The sequence below is a fragment of the Anser brachyrhynchus genome (assembly GCF_964034855.1).
Source record: "Anser brachyrhynchus genome assembly, chromosome: 2".
Classification (NCBI taxonomy): domain Eukaryota; kingdom Metazoa; phylum Chordata; class Aves; order Anseriformes; family Anatidae; genus Anser; species Anser brachyrhynchus.
The window spans coordinates 16,745,542-16,762,506 of record NC_137695.1 but is presented as its reverse complement, the minus strand read 5'-3'; the positions used below and the strand labels follow the sequence as shown (position 1 = coordinate 16,762,506).

Here is a 16,965-nt window from a genome sequence, read left to right as displayed (position 1 = left end):
TATGTTATGTTCCACTAGTGACTTGCCCTAAAGTAATGCAGCAATAACAACATTTAAGGAAGTGTAAAATATGGTTTGTTTTTAAACTGTATTTCAATAAAACTATGTGACATTTTCCATGTGGATTTCTTCTGTCTCCCCCTTCTACTGATACTTTCAAAATAGCTGTTGTTATTCCTGTTCAGAATGCTCATTTTTAAACACCCATATTTCCAGCAAAATAGGAACTCCGAGGTTTTGAGGGTAGATCTGTGAGTGACAGCCCAGGTTTTGCAGTGAAGTAACATTCCCTCTGTAGCCTTGCTCAAGACCTCCAGGACAGCAAGGAGAATCCATCACAAATCTTTCTTGTCTCTGCATGTCTTTGTCTGTCCTGTTACCCGTAACAGCAGCAGAACCCAAATCCCCTTGCAGAGTACACACAGGGCCTACTGGGCCATTGCAGTAGGCAGCGCACAAACCCATATGAAAGGAGAGTCCCAGGGATTTTGCCAGCCCAGGCAGAGTGCCCTGCTTGCCTGGAGTGCCAGCTGGTTACCCTGATGCCTTGGGCTGCCCTTGATTCCTCTTCTTCCATACACACTTTCACTGGGACGGTGCAAATTGCCACTGCTGTGTCAGATCCTCATCCGGAGCCCGATCATGTCTTCACCAATTAAAGTGAAGTCCTGAGACAGGATTCAAGTCATGGAAGCTGGAAACAGCGTTCCTCATTAAGTTGCCAAACAAAGGCAGCTGTATCTTCGCCTATTACCCCCCACCACTGCCCCTACTCAACTTCTATCCAGCCTTCTTGGCCACGGAAGTACGAAGGAGGCTGACAGTCACTGCCTGTGCTGAATTAAAGCTGAGGGATGTAGCGAGGAGCAGCGCCACAGCTGCAAAACCCTCCTTTGGGCTTCCTACCTCATGCTGTCGGAACATATAGTGCGAGTCCTCTCTCCTCATTAGCTGTGGGAGAAGCCCGTGGGTACCACCATTAAAGCTCATTATAGCTGCCAGAAGCAACAGAAGCAGTCTTGTGGTGAGCAGTTAAAGCAGTTTAGCTCCACTCTGCCTCAAACACATCATGTCCTGATCAGATACTTGACAATAATGTGCAGCTGAATGGGATCACTGTAGAATTGGCAAATCCTAAGGGACCTTGTTTTATTTTATCAATATACTTTTGGATAATTACCCCCAAACAATTTTAAATGGGGTTAAGAAAAATACCTCCATGCTTTATTTTAACTGCAGCTGCTAATTTGTAGCAGTTCTCAAAGCAAAGGGCTCTTGTGTGCCCTAAGAAACTTTGATCTGGCATAGGTGCCATCCCTAAGAGGCTCCAAGAAGAAGAGAGGAGTGCAACTCATTCCAGGACAAAACAAAAAGCTACATTCTTAATTGTTCAGCTTTACATCTAGACTGATCTCAAACCATCTGCATTATCCAAGTACAGATCAAAGCCTGGATGCCTGAGAATATTCCTCCCGTGATGAATGCAGGATGCCAGTGACTCCATACATCACGCGACAGGTGGTGGAATACCGAGGGATCGCGTTTCTGGAGCCACTCGTGATGTGCTCCAGGAGGAATTTCACACGCAAAACAGATCAAGTGAAAGTGGTCCTGAGCTCCACTTTGAGGAAACCTCTTGGTCCTCACCTGGCTGCTGCTGCAGGGCCGTCGGGGCCAGGACTTCAGCATTGGTGCTGGGCTATGGGGCTGCGTGGTGCTGTCAGTGCATCAGGGAGCCTGGCTCCAGATCAAAGCTGCCAGGGTTCATCTGGGCGAAGCACCTGAGTCAAGAAGCTCCCAGTTACGTTCAGCACGGAGCTTATCTTGGGGCTCTGTGCTGACTGATCTGCAAGTTACAACAGTTACGGTAATTAAATTGTTTCTTGTCAGTGAATTGTAGATCCCTTTAGGCTCTTGCTGTCAATTACGAGACGGAGAGTGGTTGCTTTTAATGGAGCCAAGACTGGTAACAGGCTGCCCTCTGAGGAATGTTCCACTCTGGGGGCAGATTTTTTAGGGAAAGTTCAAAATGGAAAGATTTTCTTTATGTGGAACAAAAATTCCATTACCATCACATTAAGCATAACAATATACTTATATATGCATACATTCATGCACATTCATATAAATATATAAAAAATATAGAGAGAATGCATATGCTTACTTATATCTGTTATTTATATAACGTTTATCCCACAAGTTCAGTACAAAAGATACCTCAGGTAGTGTTCTTTGCATTGCATTTTCTTTAGCTTTCACAGTAGGGAGATGAAAATACAACTTTCTTTAAAAAAAATAACATGTTTCCGAAGGCTTGTTTAATTTATCTTTTATGATCCACCCCAGTAGCTGGGAATAGGATTCCCTCAGTGTGGTTGTGCTGAGCAGGACGTTAAAGAGCACTGTCATCTCCAATCACAAGCCCAGCACACTGCCCTGAAAAACAATCTATAAGCATTGTACTGCATAAGCGTAAGCCCAGTCTAAATAGAGTTAATGGGATCTTGACCTGGCATGAATACCTACACCTTCAATGTGTGCTGTAAATACAGACACCATCTATTTACTTTACCTAACTCTTATCCAACAGTTTGCAATCTGCAGTGAAGCTATGACCACTGCATGCTGAAATCTTGGATGAAGAAATTTTCTTCTCCCAGAAAACATACAGACAAAACCCTATGCCCTCCTTTGTTTTGATGGGATGTCTCTGCCCTGCAGCTGACCTCCCACATTCAGCTGCCATTGGAAAACAAAGTCGGGAAGCAGCTCTAGTGAGTACCTGGACCCATTTGAGAAGCATTTCTGAACACCACTCATTAGACATCCTTACTGTTAGATGACTGATGTGGGTTTAGGGACCCAGGTTCAAAATCTGCCCTTGGAACTGCATGCTGCTTCAGTTAGAAACAAGAAGCTGGTGCCATAAAAAGAAAGGATGTTCACAAGCGAAATAACACCCTTCAATGAAAAGAGGAAAGCACCCTGGTTTCGGGCCAATGGGACTCACTCTGAAGCAATTTCGAGATAATGGCTCATTCATTAAGAAGCCTTGCTCAACCGCAGCCGTGATTTGTGGGAATCAGGATCCCCCCTGTGCTGGGGCGAGGGTCTGGGTGTGTTCAGCGGGGGAACAAGGTGTCTCCACACTGCAGCACGCCGCCCGCTACGTGCCTTCAGCCCTCTCCAACCAGGCAGAGCTGGAGGCACAGCTCAGCCTCACTGCATTTTGGGAGAGGCGATGCCCCTTTTAGACAGGCCTAACAAACCCTAAACAACTCTGCTTTTATAATGTAACAGAAACCAAAGTTATTTTCCATGGGATCTGTGCGGAACTCATTTTGACTGTGTTTTGCACTGCCTGTGATTTCTTGCTTTGTATTTTTGGATATAAATTCTTCATACCAGGACAATATCCAAGATGCTGATTTATTTGTAAAACTTCATACAAATGATTAAATATTAGATAAACACAGTTTTCTCTGAACTAGCTTATAAATAGACGCCTCAGTTACTGCGCTGCATTCCAGGCCGCAGGGGCATGGATCTCATTAGACAGCCTTACACAGCCTGTATGGACAGCCCTGTCAGGAAAGGGGATGCCATGGGACTCTTCCTGATTTCACTTGAGCTGAAGGACTTTTTGACAGCGTATTCTTGAGGAATACTTGTTTAAAAAAAAAAAAAAAGTTTTAAGATGTACTTATGTACTCGAAAGTGAGAGAATACGAAAGAGGGAAAAAGCAAGAAAGGAAGGAAGGAAAGAGGATTATTAAGTATTCACCTTTTATTACCATATGTAATTGATGAGCAACAAATTTAACTACACAAGCATTACTGGAACAGATTCTGGGAGCACTATCACTAATATAAGTCACACTCAGGCCTCTTCTGACCCTAGCACAATTAACGGGTAGTAAAACTTCACTTGACTTAGCAGAAAAGTGGAAGAAGAAGGCATGGACTTCCCCACTTCTGTGGGTTGCATATACAATCTCAGAAGCCAGAAGCCTGTCTCTGTCCATAGGCTCTTTCAACAGAGTATGAACAATTCCTGTTGTTTCGAAATCTTTCTCCTGCTTTTGCACCCAAAAGACCACAGCCCAGCCTGAAGTTCCCTTTTTGAGGAGAGCTGCACAAACAAAGATAAGAACAGGCCTAATCTTGTGCCAAAATGATCTGCAGCAACAAACTAGGACGTGGTTACGGCCATATTTATTGGCATTCCAGCACTATGACTCACGTGGAATTAGCTCTAGAAGTGGAACAATGTGAGCTGAAGAGGTTTACAGTTGAGGGATAAACAGACAAAGGAGATGGATTGAGGATCCAACCTGAAAGAGATCACTTTTAGGAGAGAATTGGCATGGTACAACTTCTGAGTTGCTGGAGTTTTGCTTTTCTTTCTTTCTTTCTTTCTTTCTTTCTTTCTTTCTTTCTTTCTTTCTTTCTTTCTTTCTTTCTTTCTTTCTTTCTTTCTTTCTTTCTTTCTTTCTTTCTTTCTTTCTTTCTTTCTTTCTTTCTTTCTTTCTTTCTTTCTTTCTTTCTTTCTTTCTTTCTTTCTTTCTTTCTTTCTTTCTTTCTTTCTTTTTCTTCTTTCTTTCTTTCTTTCTCTCTTTCTTTCTTTCTTTTCTTCCTTCCTTCCTTCCTTCCTTCCTTTCTTTTTCTTTCTTTCTTTCTTTCTTTCTTTCTTTCTTTCTTTCTTTCTTTCTTTCTTTCTTTCTTTCTTTCTTTCTTTCTTTCTTTCTTTTTCTTTCTTTTTCTTTCTTTCTTTCTTTCTTTTTCTTTCTTTCTTTCTTTCTTTCTTTCTTTCTTTCTTTCTTTCTTTCTTTCTTTCTTTCTTTCTTTCTTTTTCTTCTTTCTTTCTTTCTCTTTCTTTCTTTCTTTCTTTTCTTCCTTCCTTCCTTCCTTCCTTCCTTCCTTCCTTCCTTTCTTTTTCTTTCTTTCTTTCTTTCTTTCTTTCTTTCTTTCTTTCTTTCTTTCTTTCTTCCTTCCTTCCTTCCTTCCTTCCTTCCTTCCTTCCTTCCTTTCTTTTTCTTTCTTTCTTTCTCTTTCTTTCTTTCTTTCTTTCTTTCTTTCTTTCTTTCTTTCTTTCTTTCTTTCTTTCTTTCTGTCTTTCTTTTTTCTTTTCTTTCTTTCTTTCTTTTTCTTTTTCTTTTCTTTCTTTCTTTCCTTTCCTTTTTCCTTTTCCTTTTCCTTTTCCTTTTCTTTTTCTTTTTCTTTTTCTTTTTCTTTTTCTTTTTCTTTTTCTTTTTCTTTTTCTTTTTCTTTTTCTTTTTCTTTTTCTTTTTCTTTTTCTTTTTCTTTTTCTTTTTCTTTTTCTTTGTCTTTGTCTTTGTCTTTGTCTTTGTCTTTGTCTTTGTCTTTGTCTGTCTTTGTCTTTGTCTTTTTCCTTTTCTTTTTCTTTTTCTTTCTTTTTTTTTTTTCAATTCCCCAGCTGTGAAAGTGAGGTTTTTGTCAATGATGCCAAACTTTAAGAGCTAACATTTAAGAGTTAAATGGGTAAAAGCAGTGTACCCTGCCTTTGTGCAAGATAGATGAGTGAACTTCTCCTTTTAACTTGCCAATATGTGAAAGTGTGAAACTTTCAGTGTTTAAAATTAAGCAAAAAATTAGGCCATGAATTAAGTTTCATCCTAGAGGATTTTATCAGGTTAGTCAGAGCCCACCACCGTATTCACAAGATCCTCTAAAATCATGCTCAGATGAGCTCTGAGAGTGGGATCTGCTTGCCTTATTGGTGCAGTTGGTTAAAACCCATGTTTTCATGTAAGAAAGCTTCTGGCCCACCTGTTTTATTGTTAGGGTCCATTTAAAGTCTCGGGAGCAAGACGCTGTGTTATGAGAGTCCTACGGTAACTTCCCACATTTCCCTGAGTTTGTATGCCCAGGGAATGTATCCCTCAGCTCCTTTCACCTCCTACCAGCTGGAAGCTACTGCTAAGTTTGTATAAATGCAGCCACTGTTTTACCTTGTGCCTTAAGCAGTTTGCTTCATTTCTTCAGGATTCAGCTCATTACAGTTAGATGGTGCTAGAAACTGGCGCCTTGGTGTGCTGCTAATGGGGCCGAGCACCAGTGAGTGCTGGTGCAAGTGCAGGAACAAACCAGCAACATCTGAAATCTGGATCAGGCCTTGGAGAAGGTGGCTGTAGGGGCTACAGCCCTCGGATCTGTCTGGGTAGGGAGGATAAAAGATCCCAGAGAAGAACCAAAACAGACGGCAGCAGGGTGAGTGATGGTCTCAACTTAGTTGTTACAGGGTAAAGTGCAGCATTAATATAGGTGTTGTGTGGAGCTTTACATGGTATTTAGCTTTACATGGTTTACATGGTTACATAGCTTTACATGGGATTGTTTTACTTCAGTTGATGGTGGGAGTCATTTCACTTCTTGGAGGTCCCTTTCTTTCCTCCCCGTGCACCACCACTGGGTGTGATCCAGATTGGCTTCCAAGTGGGAGAAGGAAAGGAAACACACAATTATTGATTTGCTCTGCCACAGTTTGAACGGATTCCTTCTAAAACAAATGAAAACTTGTTCAACTGGCCTGGAAAACACGAATGCACATGAAGTTATGTACTGCCCTCTGTCACTCTGTCACACTGGGAGTTCATTACAGAGTGAGACAGCATTGTCCCAAGCAGCCTGAATTACAAATCCTAAAGGCTGTATTACACTAAAAAAAATCCCTAGGCGATGGCAAGAGTTGGTCTCTCTGCTTTACCTAGGCAGGGGACATCAGCCTACCCAGCTCAGCATCTCATTAATTTTTGAGGGGTATCTTTCTGACTCTGCCCCATTCCCAGCTGGTGTCTGACACTTCAAAATATGTAATGAAGGAGAAACTGAAGGCAGTTGATCAGAATCTGAGGTAGAGCAAAATTCCCATCACCTTGCTTGTAATTTGCAGTCTTTTCCACTCCCAGTCTGGCTGGTGAATTAGTAGGTGATGAAAAATATACTTCTCACAAAGACATGATCTAGTGGTGGAAGATCTGCCACCACTAGGTAATGTGCTGCTTTTCCAGATGCACTTCCACCCCAAAAGAATTTAAATTCACTATTGGAAGCTGCTCCTGATCTGACCATACCGTGTAAGCTTCTTAATCTTTTATGACGGCACCAAGCCTCAAATACCTCAAATGATATTGTGCCTGTGGGCTAACAGCAGCCTCTGTACATGGGAGCAGCTGAAAGGTGGTTACAGACCATCTTTGCCATCTTTGTTAATCCTTTCAGATCAGTACTCAGCATAGCTTGGCTAAGTTTGAGTTTGCTCTAGCTTGTGAAAGCAAAATAGTGTACCCACTGTGTCTTGAAGTGTGATCTATGAAATAACTTACATACAGTTCACTTACTGTGAACTTACACAATGCAGAAGGGAGCTTGCCACAGTGACAAGGCACAGAAAATGCCTTGAAAAGCTGAGAAGAAGTAATAGGTCCTGCTGTAGCCAACCCATGCTCACAAGAGCAAAAGTGCCCCAGTTACACCGATGCTACTGAGAAGTAGGTATTTCTGGCTTTGTGGGGTCCTCAGACACCATCCCCTAAAAGCAATACTAGCATCAAAACGTTGGACATTATTGTTGTGGAACTTGTGAGAAGGACTGAGAACATCAGCAGGGGAAAAGTTTTTCCTTCTGTCTTCAGCTATATACTGGCTGAGAGAAGTAAGTAGGAAAAGCACATGAGTATGGCTGATGGCTGTTTGAAGACAGGTGCAAACTATGAAGGAGCAAACAAGCTAATGGCTACAGTGAAAACATTTAAAACCAGATTTAACCTGAACATTCCCCTCTTATCAAAGACATGGAGAGACTCCAGAAGTAATTCACTGAAGAAAACTACCCCATCCAGAAGAAATACCCTAGGATTTAACAAGTGTCATCTGATGAGGACATTTCTACTTCGACTGTTTTGGAGGTAGACTGTAACTACCTGAAATGAGTAAGTTATTATTATTTTTTTATACTTCCCATTACCTTCTTGGACCAGGATCAAAAATGCCAGAATGTCACAAGAAAAGCTGGTTTTGCAGGGTTTTTGGCCTGTGCTTGAAGTCAGAGAGCTGGAAATTTTTGTGAGTGAAAGTTTCACTCAATCCTCATCTGCTGAGTTACAGGGATATATGTAAATGCCAAATAAACATTAGCCTTCAGGTACTTGACCAAACTCCAACTCTGAAAACTATGAAGACTACCTAAACCTTCTTCTGAGTATTCATTTTCTTTTAGTGGGGGGAGCATGTAGAGAAAAGATGCATGGCCCCCCAAATGGATGCAACTGACACCATTTTCAAGCCTCAAACTCTTAGAATGCCCTTTGAAGAACGCTTAAAATAAGTCTCCAGTACATCTGGATAGGTTAGAAACCAAGACAGTTCAAAACATTCCTTCCTGTTCTGTTTCTAATAACTTGTACTTTGGAATAACAATTAATTCAGCACCGTGATTAGGTAATCTATGGAATCAGTGTATCATTGCATTTTTGTTTGAACCATGACTGCAGGGAAACAAACCTTCATGGGCCAGGCCATAAGCCAGCTACCTGGCTTTAGGAAGAAACGTGCCTTGGGCAGGCTAACCTTAAAGCCTGTACTTACACGGTTGCTTGCACATTTTTCTGAAACATCTGGTATTAACCACTGTCAGAGCAGAAACTAAATACTGTGGATCATTAATCAAATGCGGAAAGTACAATGTGATTAAGGTGCAAATGTTTCTCGTGCTAGGTCAGTTTTGTGACTACATTTTAAATATTGGAAGACTCTCACAAGCTCTAAAAAGCTCCTTCCCTTTTTCCAAAGAGATGCAGGCAAGGCCAAAACAGGTCCGCCAGAGCTGAGTGCCCCCCATGCCAGCAAGGCCCTCTTTTTTTCTCCCATCTCTGGTTCTCTGTCCACCTTGTTCCTCGGGTCTGTCTTAGCTGTGATAGCCAGCAGAATGAGAACAAGGAGCTGATTTCTGAGAACAAGTCTAGAAACTAAAATCTTCTGCTTCCTGTTCTTGTTTCTGACTTGATTTGCCATGTAATCTTGGGAAGTCCTCTAGGGAGAGGTTCCCATCGCATTAGAGTGTTAAGAGTGGGGAAGCATTTCCATTCAACCTTCTCAGACCAGTTTACAGTCTCCCTGTGAATGTTTTAATATTTGAAAAATAAGTTAACAGGAATTTTACAGGGATTCAGAACCAAGGCCTGGTTATTTACAGAACAAACGCATGCAGAAGGTAAAGCAGAGAAGGGAAGCCTCTTGCCTAGGCTCACATACTGTGGCTGTGGCAGAGAGATGGGAATAAGCCTTGTCTTCTGAAGTCAAAGTTAGTCCACAGCCTTATTTCCAGACTTCCAGAAAGTGTCTGCAAGTTAATGAACCAGCTAGCTGTTTGTGCATTCCTGTCATCTTAGCTCTCGATCTTGATACTTTTCTGCTGTGTTAAAACGGCTTGACAGCTTGACAGACCCAGTCTTGGAGCTGGAAACCAAATGAAGTCGGTGATTGTGAGCATTAGACAAATCTTAAAACGCTCCCCTGTCATGACACAAAAAGGGAGCTGCCACTCACTGCTCGGGCAGTGCTGCCGTGTACACGGGTACAAACGGCCGGTGCCAGTGTACAAAGGTAAATGCCTCCTAACGTGGCTTAGTCTACAAGGTGCAGACTCGAGATAGCTGCCTCACAGAGCAGTACAGGCACCGCTACTGACAAAATATACGTGCGTGTCCTGACAAAAGGATTGGTTTGTCCAAAAGCTGATGCCAGACTGCTTAATTGCCTTGGAGGCAAGGCTCTAAAAATCAGCAGAAATTCAAGCCATACCTGGATTAATAATGCAAATATGAAGGAATCACAACCCCCCCCCTTTGGGGTTTAAAGCTCTCTAAAGAAGCAGTCTGGACTGAGTATGGACTTGCTGAAATACTGGGGAGTAAATCCCAGGGCAGCTCTTGCATGCTATGGCAGAATCCTAAAAAAAAAAAGCTCTGCCTAGGGGTGGATCGAGTGTGAGGTTGTGTTGGGGAGTTCCTGGAGGATGGCTTTCAGCCCGTTGTACCAGGAGGGTTGTATGGAGGTGTCCCTGTGGCACTTCTCAGCTCTGTGCCCAGCTTAGGGAGGAAAACCTTGGGCTAGGACCCCCATGCTTTCCTACAGGGGATCTCCCTTGCTGATTTAGGAAAGAAAAATATGAACTGTTATTCCATCCTTGGCAAAAAGGAGAGACTCCAACATCAGGGCTGAGTAAGCTTCTGCCGTGCTTGTAGTCTACAGGCTTGCTTTTTGTTATGGTTCAACTGCAGCCAAAGCACACCTGAGACTATCAATTATTGTAATTAATATTATGGCAATGCCCCAAGCAGAAATTAGGTCCCCACTGAATGGTTTGCTGCCCTAATGCATACAAAGATGCAGTTCCTGGCCTTAATGGCTTGCAAGTTAAAAGGAGAAACAATGGTCATGTTTGTGGGATATAATAGCAGGGACAAATCAAGGGAGGGGGTGATGAGAGATGCATGGCTTGTTAGCTCCATTTCTTTCTGACTCGTTTGCTTTAATTATATTACATAAACCTGCATTCAGGGTACGTCAGGGGGAAAATATTGCTGAAACAGGAGACAAGGGGGAATACTGGAATAGGAGGAAAGACGGGGGCAATTACGGCCTGTTGGTGCACTCAGGACCCTGAATGAGATGTGGAGAGAGGGAATAGAAAAGAGCAAAAAGCGAGCAAGAGATAAAGCTGAGCTCACTCATTCAACAGCAACAGAGCAGGAAACTGATGGCTTCTCTTTCTTCTACTAGGAGTTCTTTTCTTAAAAAAAAAAAAAAAAAGCTGGGTACCAGCCTTTCTGATTTCCTTTTTCACACAGTTGCTAGAAGGGACCTGTTGTGGCTCTTTTACTATCCTGGGGAAAGGAATGGCCAGGGAACCGTGCAGCTTGCCTACCCCGAGATGCTCCCACAGAGCCTTGAGCCAGACTAACCTTGAGAATGCTGTCAGAGCTGGTACAGATTGTTTTGGTGAAGACCATTGCAACATTACCTCTGGGCAGAGCAGCCAGGCCTTTTTCTAACCCAAAAGCCAAGCCAGCCCAAATCTTTCCAAAAGAGAAGAGAAGAGGACAAAAAAAAAAGTCTTCTTTCTACCCAGTTCATTAACTGCCCATCTTTTCGTTTTCCAGGCCCCAGAGCTCCTGCTGTCCCAAAGCTACAAGTGCTGCTGGCTCTTTTCTTCCATGACCAACTCTTGGCTCCACTGCCTGATGCTTTAAATGTACTAGGGAAGGCAGATATGGTGCTAACATTGCAACTGCTCTTTGTGTACAGGATCACTGCCTGGCCAAGACATACCTATCCTTTTCCAGGGACAACAATCCACTGCAAACCATCTTCAGTGAAGTATTCTTTTCGTCTGCTTCTTTTCTCACCCTCCTAGGATTTCAAGGTATCCTTTCATCCTGAACAGGTGGCAAGCATCATTTGTTATTTTGCTCTGTACATCCCTTTTACATAGCGAAGTTCATTTTCATGAGTCCATATGGTTTCCTAGCTACAATTGCCTTTGTTAAGTGGCTACGAGGCAGTTCCAGCTTCTTCCCAGAATATGGCTCAGCTGAGTGTCTGATGCTCCAGCTCAGAATTTTAGTTATGAAACTGTTTAGCAGTGTCCCTTTTTGAGATCTATTTGGTGGCTCTCACCATGATGAATAGTGCTTTACAAGACTGAGTGTCAAACCGCACAAAAGCACATGAATAGCTTCCTAGTTTTATCGGGATTTTATTGACAAATGGTTTCCAGAACTTATTTCTGACCCTCGTCTCATAGCAAACAATGGTGCCTCCTTAAGCCAAAGTTTACCCTACATTAAGTATTGCCTGTAGCTACAAATCTAAAATGGGCAGATAAAAAAATAGAAATGAGCTAATTTGCCAGTGTTTCTGTATTTAAACTCTCCTCTCCTTTGAAGTAAATCCACAGGTATTTCATGATGCTGGCTTCCAGAGAACACAAGTATTTCCCCAGATAATTATCCTTTGGAAACTTCTGCACTAACTCCTTTTTAAAACAAAACAGGCAGAGTGGCAAGACTGTCAAGAGAAAAAGAAAGATCAGAAATGTTACAAGCTCAACAGCAAGGAACTAACAAAATCATGCAGGACGAGAATTGAGGCTCTTTATTTATTTATTTTTTCTCCTGAATAAACTACTCACCAGAGCCATAGTTGCTTTGTCTTTGTGGCTCGTGTAAATCTGAAATGTTTGGGTTATAATGGACATCATGCACAGGTCCACCTTAACGGCACGATGCATACCCTGTAGTAGATACCGACTAAGTTTGCTGCACACACACCAGAGCAGGAGAAAAGATCTGCCTTTGCACAGTGCACACATGAAAATATTCTGGACACTGGCAGCCAAGCTAGGTACGTGCATTTGCCGATATATTAGGGTCTAAAATAGAATAATAATTGTTGTTGTAATTGCTGTATTATAGTAAATTATAATACTATTTATCTTAATCATTTATTTTATATATTGGTTTTGCCTTCTGGGCATAGGTCCAGGAGTCCTGGAGAAATGTGTAAAATTCTCAGGTTCTGCTTAGACAAGGGAGAGAGAATTACACAGTTGAGGAAATGTGGTCAGAAGCCAGGCTGGTTAAGAGGTTGGTGACATCCTCCTTGTGCCCATTGCCCCAGCAGTGACACCAGGTCTAACTGGAAGGGAAAGGGCTCGTTCCCACTGGTCACTAAATGGGCAGGAGTGCCGTGACATGACAAATCAACCTCAAACAAGTCAAATCCCACGGTGCATAAAAACAACCCCATACCTGGCAGGGGTTCTCTTCTCCCCTGCAGCTGGTGTTGCAGTTGGTGGTGGTGTTGCTTACAAAGATGAGATAAAAATACACCAGCCTTGCTGCAGGAAGCGCATTGGCACCGGCTCAGCCTCAGACCATGGCCGGCGCTCGCAGGGTCAGGGGAAGTCTTTCAGCTCTCCCTCCCAGGAGCAAAACAGCAACCAGCAGGCAGCCAAGGCCACCAGTTGTCCTACAGAAATGAGCACTCATCCCTGGACTCTCCCAAAAGTGGGATTAAGTTTCGCCCTGCTGCCGGGAGGGGGTGAAGGGTCCCGATAAGGAGAATTCCCTGGCTTGCTCCTTGCTTCAGCTCATTAATTTACTTAATTCCACATTTGATGCTCAATCTGGAGCTTCCACGTGCAAGAGAAACTAATGGATAAAGCCAGGAGCACAGGACCAGTTTCCTCTATGGCATTTAAAACAAATCCCATGAACATGGAAGTAGGACTGGGCTCAGTGGTTGTTCTCTGACTGGAATGTGAAGTTAAGGGAAGAGTAATCTGCTGGGCTACATTGGTGCCGTTCTACTAAAGTCAAGGAAGAACCTGGTATTTTAATTCCAGTCATGTCTTCCAGCCTCTTAACCATCTTAGTGACCCTTCACTAATACTTGTTATAATTTTCACACCCCGTTGTCATGCCCCATCCTTAGAAGTGTTCAAGGTCAGGTTGGATGGGGCCTTAAACAACCTGATCTGGGGGAAAATGTCCATGCCCACGACAGGCAGGTTGGAACTAGATGATCTCTAAAGGTCCCTTCCAACCCAAACCACTCTGTGGTTCCATATTTTATGTTAACTCTGAATATTTTCTGACGAAAAGAGGTCCAGTGCCTTAATTTTGATCACACTGTTGTCCCCTGGCACAGCTCCAGAAATGTATGTAATTTTTAACCCTCCATGCATACTGATTACTGATTCTGAATTTAAAACTGAGATAAGAAATACACTTTCCAACCACCCTTAAATAAGGTTTTAGAAACTTGTTTGTGCTACCTGCCTTGGCTGGTATCTGGTTGGAATGTGAGTCTTATGTCTCTTGAGACAATGTCTGCTTTTGATATGGTTGCTAAATCCAGTTCTTTTCCTTGTTAAATTTGGCTGCCTCAATGGAGCAATCCACCCTTCCACAGACCAGAAAGGCTGGTTACATTTTCCAGGCAGTTCTCTTTTGGGATGATCAGGTTACAGCAAATGTATCAGCAATTATACAAATAAAAATATACTTCAAGGGCCTGGGATTTTTTAAGGCAGCAATTCTAATTCAGTTACAGAGAAGATGGAGACACTTTCTTAGAGGTCAACAGCAAAAGAGGCAACAGAGATGAACCGCAAGAAGAAAATTCCAAATAGGAAAAAAAATTCCTCACTATTAGGGTGGCCAAACACCAGAAAATTTGTCCAAAGATAAGTTGTCCAAGTCTCTCTTGTGGAGACTTCATCCTTGCAGAGGCTCAAAACTCAACCAAAGCCCTGAGCAACCTGATCTAATACTGAGTTAGTCCTGCTCTGAGCAGAGGATTAGATCAGATGACCTCCAGAAACCCTTTCTAACCTAAATTATGCTTTGTTTCTATGAAAAACATTGTAGCTCCTTGTCAAACCAGACACAAGGTGACAGGCATACCACAACTTGCATGAGGAGCAAGAAATACTAAAATAATGTTCATTATTTCAAGTAGTTTTGCCAATATAGGAATACAGCCTATGTGTTTCATATTTATTATAAAGTTATTTTGTCTTCACTGGCTGTGAGTTTCTGGGATGATGTGACTGCCTATGCCTGAGGCTCCTGAGATCCAGCAGCTTTCCAGCAAAGCCAAGACCTTCGCTAAGTTCTTGCCACCAAATATCAGAATAATTTATCAGCTCTGTCTCACACCAGTTACAGAAGATGCTCCCAAAGGATATCTTTATGTTTGTCTTTCATTCTGGGATGCATAAATCCCTATCTAATCAATCACAGAAACTGCAAGGCTGGCAATTCACTGTGCTGCTTTTGTTCAGCCTTCCAGTGATGTGTCTGGTGAGGAGAACATTTCGCTTGCATACGCCCAGGAGTGGTGACCGCCTCCGTGAAAGAAACCTGGAGAATAATAGACACATTCTTCTTGATTAGCAGAGTAAAGAGTAACTCTGTAACATACCCTGCAGCTATGATAAAAGAGATATAACTGGAGATGAAATAATAGAACTCAAATCCTGTGGAGAAGTAAAGACTCTACGATCATTTTTCTCTCTCTCTGGGGCATGCTTCAGAAGTGGGGCTGGACCAAATGTGTGGAATAATTCAGGCTTGGACTGACAAGTAATCACAAATTTAAGAGTTCAATATGTGAAGTAATTTCAAACCTACTCCAAAAAGAGGCAGGTTTGGGAGGGGTTTCTTTATGGAAAATATTTATCTGTAGCCAAGTCTAAGCCACGCATTATGTCTAACTTGATAGCTACCATAGCTATAGTCAGGGCAGAGGAACAGGCATGTCTGGAGGTCAATTTGCTTTATTCAAGGACATGCATTTAAGACTGTGATGCTTATACCTGGGTCAGATGAACACCACCCAAAGGTTTCCACTTCATAATGTTGAAAATTAAATATTTACCTTTGGAAATATGAAAAATGTTTTTGAATTTTTCTAAAAAATAAAATAAAATGGGGGCTGTTACTTTAAAGTAGAAAGTAATTTTGATTAATAATTACAAAGTTGCAAAATTAACCATTTTGCTCTATTTCAGGGAAAAAAAAAAAGAACTTCAAACTTTTAAAACTTTTATTTTTCCTTTTTTTTTTTTTTTTTTTGGTTTTCTCCAAAAAAAATCTAACTTATTGGTTTCCATTCTACAGGTCCAGTACCACATACATTGTAGTAGGGTGGAGTCAGTATTTATAAAGCAAAACAAAAAGCTATTTAAGTAGGAAACATGGTTGCTAATGGGCTGCAGAATGCGATTTTTTAATTATTATTATTATTTTCTTGCCTTATTTATCAAATTATTGAGCATTTCCCTCAAAACCCTGTGATTACAAATATTTTAAGAAAGTGATTATCCTCTTGAAACAGAATATGTGACAGTTTGATTTTTTTTTCATTGATTTATGATCCTATTTAATATTTAAAAGTCATCCAGTCAGGGAAAACAGTATGTGAAAGTACAAACACACGATATGGACAAATATGCTGAGATGCTCAAAGGAAGCTCTTTACTAACAGCCAAAGGACTGAATGTTATTTGTGCAAGATATTCCACAAAGAAAGAACTTAAAAAGCAAAACCAAAAACATTAAAAAGCTTAATTCAGAATTTTTCCCTCTCCAAAAAATAATGCTAAATCCACAACAAACAGTTCAGCCAGCTCTAAACTCAACTGGGGTCTGATCCAGTCATTATTTTGGTGCTTGAAATCAAAAGGGATTTGATGGGAATGTATGATAGATTATTTTCTTCACGTTTTTAATTGGGTGACTTCTTCCCTTAAAGGGTCCCTAATTTTTCACACATGTCTCCAAATATCCTCTGCCAATACTAAATTCTGCTCAGATGGATTTTCTGTTAGAGAAAAATTTGGCAGTTACAACTCTTTGGCCGTAATCCAATAAATGCAAGTAGGAGGAGCCTTCAAATTGAAATGTTTTATGTAGATAGCATGTTACTTCTTCGTGCATCCAGATTTACACATTCTTGGAATAAAGTCATGAACTTTCTTTTAGTTCCTTTTGACTTAAAAAAAAAAAAAAGGAAGACAAAAAAAGGGAAAAAAAGAAAAGAAAAGAAAAGAAAAGAAAAGAAAAGAAAAGAAAAGAAAAGAAAAGAAAAAAGAACAAGAAAAGTATCGGTAACACAGAATCTTCTTCCAAATCATTAACAATTCTTTCTCCGGTCTTCAGTCTACCAGAAGTTAACTGGCTGTATTTACTGATGTCTACACATCTTTCTCCCTTTGTCCATGTTGTTAGTATATGCAACCCAATGCAGGCATTTTTAGAAATTAAAAGTAATTCGGTCAGATGGCTTGAATTATCCATAGTCTTCTTAGGAAGGATCAATCTTATTAAGCAGGTGAATGCCTTAAGATATTACGTCCTCTTTAGTTATTCCCTC

At 41.4% G+C, this 16,965-nt stretch overlaps 1 long non-coding RNA gene across 2 annotated transcripts; it reads left to right on the top strand.

Moving 5' to 3' along the window:
- Positions 1-6,067: 6,067 nt before the first annotated feature.
- On the top strand, positions 6,068-15,481 carry LOC308189271. 2 transcript variants are annotated; one of them, XR_013946227.1, is made up of 3 exons: positions 6,068-7,952; positions 11,184-11,446; positions 14,622-15,481. It is a non-coding gene; the product is annotated as an uncharacterized lncRNA (long non-coding RNA). The 2 variants fall into 2 exon arrangements; XR_013946228.1 differs by lacking the exon at positions 14,622-15,481 and adding an exon at positions 11,970-13,491.
- Positions 15,482-16,965: the final 1,484 nt, after the last annotated feature.